Raw genomic sequence first — 8,509 nt, 5'->3', positions numbered from 1 at the left:
AGTTCCCCTCCCGAGACGTGTTCTCCCTCTTATCCACACTCACCTCCATTCCTGCTTTCCATCTCCGGGTAGGCTGTCCCCCAGACATACACATACACACCCGCACGCACTCGCTAGACACGCACACTTTCCATCCTCACCCACCCAGCTTGCGTCCCTGGACCTGGGAGGGGAAGGGAAAAAAGAGGAGGGAGGAGGAGCAATGGGGGGTGGGGGGGAGCGCGAGGAGTGAAGCGGGTGGAGAAGGAAGAAGAAGAGGAAGACAGGGGAGGGAGGAAGAGTGGGGGAGGGGGAGGAGGGCGCGCGTTACCTGGAAGCTCCTAGGACCACTCCGGCAGCTAAGACGCTCAGTCGTGGCCACAGTCGGGTCTAAGCCCAGAGGGCTGGGGGCAGGGGGCGGGGAAGAAGCTGCCCTAACTCTCCGCCTTCCTCCAGGGCTGAGCGACCGAAGCCTCCGGGGCAGCTCTCCCCCTGCCTGGGCTGGCTAAGCAGCGAGCTTCCCCTCAGCCTGCGCGCAGAGCCTACCGCCGGAGCTCCCGCCAGCGTACCGGGGGCGCTCCTGCTCTCGGACTCGGACCCGGACCTGACTCTGAGAGGCGACCGCTGTGCCCGGGACTGACTGACGTATCGACAAGAGGACTGACGTCCGAGAGCTCAGCCTCGAGGGAGGCGATGCCCCCCTAGCCCCCCGCTCCCTGGGAGTGAAGACGGCGGCTTGAGCTGCGCTGCTCTGCCCGAGCGCAGTGGGGGCCCCACCTCGGGGCGGGGGGGTGATCTGTGGCGGGCCTGAAGACCGAGCCAGGACCCCAGGAGGGGACCAGAGAGAACGGCGAGGAGCAGAGCTAGATCCGCGGAGGGGCTCAGGAAGCGGCCACCGGGTAAGTGCCCACAAGTTTGGCCTCCTGCATCCTGGTGGGGGGGTATCCGGAGAGCAGGAGAAGTGGGGAACCCGAAGCTCCTAGGTGGGCGGCCCGGAGGGAAGGAGCTGCGGACGTTTGCGGAGATAAGCAGGCACCCACCTGTGCTTTGCGCCCGAGCGCCCCCTTCCCCGGAGCCCTGGAGGGTGTAGGGGAGATGGCAGGGAGGCAGAGCCCAGGGACTGGGCGCGAGCTTCTAACCTAACTCAACCATCTCTGACGCGCCTGGCTTGCCCAGTTCTGTCCCACACCCGGGCGCCCCAGGATCTTATGGTGTGGCAGCGGGAGGGTGGCGCAGAGGACCGGGCCGCGTGTCTCGTAGCACACGCAGCTTGGTGGGCGCCTCTGCCGCCAGCAGAGTGCGCGTGTATGTGTATACCTGGGTGTGCGCGGGCGCTGGTGGCTCTGGGGTGTGCACAGAGCTGGGAATCGCCTGGCACTGGAAGGGTTGGACAGGACCTGGAGCCGACCAGGGGCTGCACTGCCGAGGGAAGATGGATACCCTCCGAGCCTTGGAGGGAGGTTGACTCAGGGTTCCCGGTCTGGTCGCAATTCGAGCAGCGGTTGGGCATATTCTCTTACGAAGATGGCTTTTGGCGGCGGCTGCAGCCCGAGAACGCAGCTCTTGCAGTCAGGAGTTCTGGGTGTAAATCCGGCCCCAGCTACTTGGTGGCTAAGTGATCTCTCTCTTCTGGGTGCCTCGGTTTACTCGGCTGTAAACTAGGCAGAACGACAAAAGAGAGAGAACTCTTGGGCAGTGAGTGGGCAGCGCTGTCCCTGGGTCCCTCCTACCCAGAGCAGAAGGGCCTGGCCGCTCCTACCACAGCTGCTCCTCTCCCCCAGATGTTTTATAGACGTCAAAGTTACCAGATGACTTCTTTTAACTTCAGAGAGGTGGACAGAGCTCAAGCTGGGCGCCTTATTCTAGACAGGTCCCAGAGAGCAAGACAAGCCCTCCGCCCCCTCCCCGCTTGCCGCCATAGGCTGGCCTGGCCCGGGTGTGGGAATGGGGCTCAACCAGCTGTAATTACAGTATGGTGGTGCTGCTAAAGGCCCACCCTGGTCGGTTGCCCAGCCTCGAATTCTCCTGTCCTGTGAGAGTCTGGGAGACCTTCAGTCTTTTTCCTGAAGGTTTTTCTCTATGGAGGGATGGGATGTGACAGGATGGGACGACCAGACAGGTCCTAATGGGTTGGGAAGGGATAGGATGCGATGGAATGGGTTGGAACCGCTAAGATCTGGTCCTACGCAATAACGTTCTTCCTGAGGTGGCCTTTGGCCTAGAGAGATTCAGTCTGATGGTGATAGCAAAAGAGTCATGGCTGCTATGGTGAGAGGGGGAGGAAGGCAGGGAGGGAATGAGGGAAAAAGAGAGAGAGAGAGAGAGAGAGAGAGAGAGAGAGAGAGAGAGAGAGAGATTGAACTAGGGACACTGGAGAACCCAGGATGGGCTGTGTTAAGGAGGGAGCCCCAGAACCCAGTAACTCCCTAGGCAGGCTAGAGGGGCCCCAAGGGCTGTGAGTCTCCAGGTACTCTCAGAGTGATTGTGGAAATCACCAAAAGACCTGGGAAGGGAAGGGAGCCTGAAAAGGTTGACTCTGGGAGACATGTGCATCTAGTTGCCTGCCCTATTCTACATGCTAAGGACATAGGACATAAAAGTGGCTCTCTGTTCTTGCCCAATACCCACAAACTTCCCAAACAGACAGGGCTTTCCAATGACCCTAGCTCAGGAAGAAGACCAATGTTAAAATATGCAAATGACACGCTTATGTAACTGCATTATGAAATTAGGACAAGATCATTAGATTTTCAAAATGTCCGAAGTGTCTGTGCCCAAACTCTTAAGTGTTGCCGGGGCCCTCACAGGCAGGCTTGCTTTGGTTTCATGCCTTAAACCTGAAGTTCATTTTAAGTATGATTTTCTCCAGTGGAGAAATGCTATTATCTGGAAAGTGCTGCCAGAATGGCTATTGGTCAAGGTAGCATGCTGGTCACCCAAGTCACCCTTCCTGCCACCCATTTGCCATTGCATCAGAAAGCTAGGAGGGAGATTCCTTCCCCTCCTGGCTCTCCTGCAGACAAGCAAGAAATGAGCCAATCGAAGCAGTCTTCCTTTTTTCAGGATTTGTAGCCCCAGCTGAAAAGCAGGATAGCAGCCCCAAAGACACCAGCCCTGGCTTCCCTCAGGCCTGGTGATCCCCCACTCCCTTCTAAACCCGAACTCATTTTGTTGAGATGCGACCTAGCCTGAAGAGTCCTCCAGTCTGCAGAGCTTCTAGAAGTGCTAGCCATGGGCTCCTAGGCCAGGAAAGAGCTTGATCTAAAAGCCAAAGCAAATTCATCCATCTTTGTCATTCATCCCCTTCCCATCTACAGCCCCGCCTCTCTGAGCTTTACTCTAAAGAGGAGAGTGGGGCTTTCATCTTCTCTCTCACTGCCTGGAGACCAGAAAGCTTCTAACCAACAGGAAGGAAAAAAAATTTCCCAAATGGAGACAGTGGCTTTGAAATGTTTTTGCCAAGTGGGGCTTAGGAAGTCTGTTCTGAAATGCCTCTCCCATGTCCAAGGCATCTGCTCAAATCCCTGAACCCTCTCCCTTTTGAGAAGAAGCCCAGCCAGACCTCAGGGGTACTTACAAAAACAAAGCTTTTATAGGACTCCGTGATCAGTTTATGTGACTGTTTCATGATCATCGAAGCCACTTGATCTGTAACCTTGGGTGGTGACCTGGAGCTAACATCAGGCACAGGCTGTGGTCACAGCAGCTGCTGTTCTAAGAGCAGAATAGCACTCACCTCCATTCTCTTGGGGCTTTACAGCACCTGCCAATCTCTGGCCTCCAAGATTTAGTTTCAAAATTGAGTGATACAGAAGGGATACTATGCAAGTCTTACTCATGACAATTATCTCATTTGGTCCTCACAACCACTCTGGGAGGAGGTGCTATTATTATACTCATTTTAAAGATGAGGAAACTGAGGTAAACAGAGGGTGACTTACCCAGGATCATACAGCTACTAAGTGTCTGAAGTGAGATTTGAACTCAGGTCTTTCTGACTCCAGCCCCAGCACTCCATCTGCTTCACCACAAGCACCTGTAAAGAGATGATTTCCCACTTAGTCTCTATGTATCTTGTTGTTGGTATGGTGTCTCCCTGTTAGACTCTGTGTACACATAGTGCAGTGCCTGGCACTTAATCCTGCCTGTTTACTGACTGTTTTCATGAGAAGTCTGGACCAAGATTTCAAATACAGTGATAGCCCTTGGAGCAAAGATATGTGGTGAAGGCTGCTCACTCATCTCAGATGGTTCTACTGGGCCTCAATGGCCCTTCTCTCTTGCAGAGTACTCACAAAGTCCCATATACATGTTGCTGGGCAGCAATGAACAGATAAGCAACTACCGGGCCTGGGCCTGCAGTCAGGAAAATTCATCTTCCTGAGTTCAAATCTGGCCCCAAACACCTACTAACTGTGTGACCTTGGGTAAGTCACTCAACCCTGTTTGCCTCGGTTTACTCATCTGTAAAATGAACTGGAGAAGGAAATGACAAACCACTCTAGTATCTTTGCCAAATGGGGTCATGAAGAGTTGGACATGACTGAAAACAATTGGGATAATACTAGCACCTACTTCACAGAATTGTTGTGAAGATTGAATCAAGTAGGTATTTCTAAGTCACTGAGCACAGTGCCTGGCACCCAGTGGGCATTTAATAAGTGGTTGTTACTAGCCGTCATCAGCTCCACTCTGAATTGCCAGGCTCAGCCTTCTCTTCAGTACATGGCAGAGGTCCTGCTCTTTGATGTTCCTTCTCTCAACTGGGACTCAGTTTTGTGAAGCTAACTCTCAGCTGCTGGTGGGATGGACCCTTCTGATGAACCGCTCAGCCGCTAGACACCATGTCCAGTGGGAAAATGGGGCAAGAAAAGAAGTCACCTCCTCCCCAAGAGGTTAAAAAGAAAAAGAACCAGAGTCCTTTTCCTACTCTGGCTCCTACCTCCCTTCGCTCAACCTAAATGCCAAACTGCTGAGTTCTCCAGGCTTAGCCATTTAAAGCTCTGCAGCAGCACAGCCCATTGGGATATGGGGATGCCACGGTGAAGCTGCTTCCTTTTGATTCAATCAGAGAGTTAATCATTCTTCGGAAAGTGATAATTAGACATTAATACCTTATTAATACATCAAAATGTCATATGAGACTATATCCCCTGATTGTATCAGCTGAGATGGCGGGCATAGACTTAGTAGACGGGTGAATCAATTCCCCCCTTCCTTGACTTAAAAATAAACAAAATTCCCAGTGTTGTTTGATGTTCTTGTTATTCAAAATATATATTCCATTTAACAAAATCTAAGATGGCAAGATCTTAGGGGCAATTAAGTGGCACAGTGGATAGAATGGATAGAGTGCCAGGCCTGGAGTCAAGAAGACTCCTTTTCCTGAATTCAAGTTTGACCTCCCACACTTCCTAGCTGTGTGACCTTGGGTAAGTCACATAACCCTGCTTGCCTCAGTTTCTTCATCTGTAAAATGAACTGGAGAAGGAAGTGGCAAACCACTCCAGTATCTTTACCAAGAAAACCTCAAATGGGGTCACAGAGAGTTGGACATGACTGAAAAACTAGACCACTCCCAGAGCTGGGTTCCACTCTAATGTCATCACAGAAAGTCCAGATTTACTCAATCTATAACTGTTCATCAGTTTGGAAAGATTGTAGAGTTTGGGCCATTTGGATGAAATATCTTGTGATTTGATGAAAGAATCTGACCTATCTCTGGGAGTGGGGAAAAGAATCCAATTTGGGAGGTTAGGGTTGGAACTGAAGCCTGGAGGAGGGGGACAGGAGGCAATGGAGGGAAGGGAAACTCTATTCCTCCTCCTGCTCCTCCTCCTCATTGACTGAGTCATCAGGGAGAATGGACCAGTAGCAGGGAGAAGAGCTGCCTATTGATTCTACCAAGGAGCCAATACCACTTAGAGACCAGCAGAGAACTGTAGGCAACTGTACAACTCTCCAAATGGAGAGGCTTCAGCAGTCAGGATTCATGGGTCTGTGTGTATCTGTGGGAAAGCATACCCTATACTTTTGGGAGAAATGTTTTTGAGAACTGTTCTTGCTATATCATCTTAGTGAATACCTTTGTTAAAAAGCTCATTAAGTCTTCCTGATTGATTTTTAATGGTAAGCTTACTGGTAGGGGCTCATGGGTTGACAGTACTAAAAATCCAGCCTCTCAGCCACTCTAAGGGTACCTGGCTTGACAATTAGTTTGGGGGAGAGGGGGTAGCCTTGGAGTGGGTATTAGACAAATGTAAAAGAGACAACCTTTATCCTCAAGAAACTTATGTTCTAATGGGGAAGAAAGAAAGTCTCAGGACAGTATGGCTCACAAAGGAGTGGACGATCATTTCTAGAAATGACAATACTATTGGTTTGATTACTGTATCTGGGGAAAGAGACAGAAAGAAGGTATGAGGGAGGGAAGACTGGGGGGGGAGGGGAAGGCAGAGGCTACAATGGTCTGGCTAGACAGCTGAAAGAATGACTGGATACATGTTTGGTTGGGCAGGATATAAATACAAAACATGGTCTGATGTCCAGGCTCAGCCAGATGCTAGACAACATGGGCTAGTCTGTACTCATTCAGAGACCAATCAGTTGAGCTGGGCCCTAGGGCAGGGCCTCCTAATACAGAGGATTAGCTTGCCCTAGGACTTCAAATAGATTCTGGACATGCTAGATATGGAAGGACGTGACACATAGGGAATAAAATTGTTGTGTACTTGTGACATTTAAGCAGATAAAAAGCAGAGAGACTGATTGACCAAAAAGTGAGACAGAGATGAATGAATTCTGTCTTCCTCCAAATTCATCTCTTTCTCTTGCTCTCTCACTCTCTCGCTTTCACTCAAACACACACACACACACACACACACACACACACACACACACACACACACACCGCTATGGTTAGGGATTGATCAGTTGGTTGCTGTGTTGGAAATTTTGGTTCTGACCATCTCTCTCCATACCGCCTCAGGTCAATCTTTGCATATTCTGTCATATTCTTCATATTTGTCATTTCTGCAGCTCCATCATTGAGATAGAGCCTGGCAAAGTGTGGGGGGGACCGCACATCAAGTGCACTTACCTGGCTTCTCAAGTCCTGCTGCTCACACACAGGTCACTTCACTCCTTAACTTCTTGCACAGTGTCTGATTTGCATCAGTGGCAGCAGGATCTTCCCTGGGAGTTCTCCACATCCATGAAACTTCCCAGGAGAAGATACCATCAATGTTCCCCATGTCCTGTTCCCCCTTTTCTGGGCACCTACGTTCTTTCCACTTTGGGACTGTTGTGAGCAGAGCATCTAATTGTGATCCCATGGCCTCCTTTTATGATACCCTTGGGCTAGGATAGATCCAGCCATTGGATCACTAAGTTAAATGAAGGTGCCTTTATCTGTCTCCATTTGGGGCAGCTAGATGTCACCACAGTAGATAGAGTATGGAGCCTGGAGTCAGGAAAACTTGAGTTCAAAAATTCAGCCTCAGATACTTACAAGATGTGTGACCCTTGGCAAGTCATTGACCTGTGCCTGCCTCTGTTTCCTTCTCTGTTAAATGGGAATAATAATAACACCTACCTCCCAGGGTTGTCATGAGGAACAATGAGATAATTGTACAGGGCTTAGCTCAGAGCCTGGCACACAGTAACTGCTATATAAATGTTAGCCATTATCACTGCATTGCCAGTGACTATCTGATGAGACAAAAATCATCTAAAAAGAATCTAAGGACTTCTGGGGTGTCACTGCTGACCATTGAGGGCAAGGGCTTCGGAAGAGAAAGGCAAATCTGGGGAGGTGAACAGGCAGCCAAGAAGCCAAGAATTATAAGAGAATGGCATTTGGAGAAGTAGCAATGACTGCCTCCTGGCAACTGAGTTAGGAGTTGGGGGAGAAAGGGAAAGGGGGAAAGAGGAGAGGAAAGAAGTGGGTGGTTCCCTCACTAAGGATAATGAGAATATATGTGTCAGAAGCACTTCAAACTGAAAAGGATGGGGAGGGAGAAAATTGCCTGTGTCCCCACCAAACTCGGGGACAATGAGGAAAGAAGGCCAACAGAATAGAGGTCCAGAGGGTCCAGGCAGACAGACTGTCATCAAAGAACCTCAGAAAATGCAGTAAAATGCAAATTTTAGGGGTGACAAGACCCGCAAACTAGAGACCAGAACGCAAAGGAGGTGAGGTTGACCTCAGGGGTATGAAAGAGGCCCAGGGCTAGACCACAGCTGGGCAAGGATGCCGTCTGTCAAAAGGACAGGGGGAGATAAAGGGAGTCGGGGGAGATAAAGGGAGTCGGGGAAGGAAGTGTCATTGTACCATGAGAAGACATACTTGTGTGAGAAAATTAAGGAACCAGAGGGAAGATTATTGGGTAAAAGTTAATAGAGTAAAACCAGAAGCAATCTTGTCTTCAGACACTAAGAACCATCGAGACAGAAATGGAAATCCATGAGGACTTTGGGTAGCTTCACGAGCCTGGCACAGTAACGAAGTGTTAGTGATGAGGGACTTCAA

General features: G+C 50.3%; 1 protein-coding gene across 1 annotated transcript in view; it reads left to right on the top strand.

Moving 5' to 3' along the window:
- Nucleotides 1–787: 787 nt before the first annotated feature.
- Nucleotides 788–8,509, top strand: part of CALCR (calcitonin receptor) — a 137,077-nt gene continuing 129,355 nt past the window's right edge. The window contains exon 1 of the mRNA XM_072599304.1: nt 788–878. The gene's annotated coding sequence lies outside the window, so the exon portion shown is untranslated. The remainder of the gene's footprint in view (nt 879–8,509) is intronic.

This window comes from Notamacropus eugenii, chromosome 3, assembly GCF_028372415.1.
Source record: "Notamacropus eugenii isolate mMacEug1 chromosome 3, mMacEug1.pri_v2, whole genome shotgun sequence".
NCBI lineage: Eukaryota > Metazoa > Chordata > Mammalia > Diprotodontia > Macropodidae > Notamacropus > Notamacropus eugenii.
The sequence above is the reverse complement of the archived record's forward strand: the minus strand, read 5'-3'. Positions and strand labels throughout refer to the sequence as shown.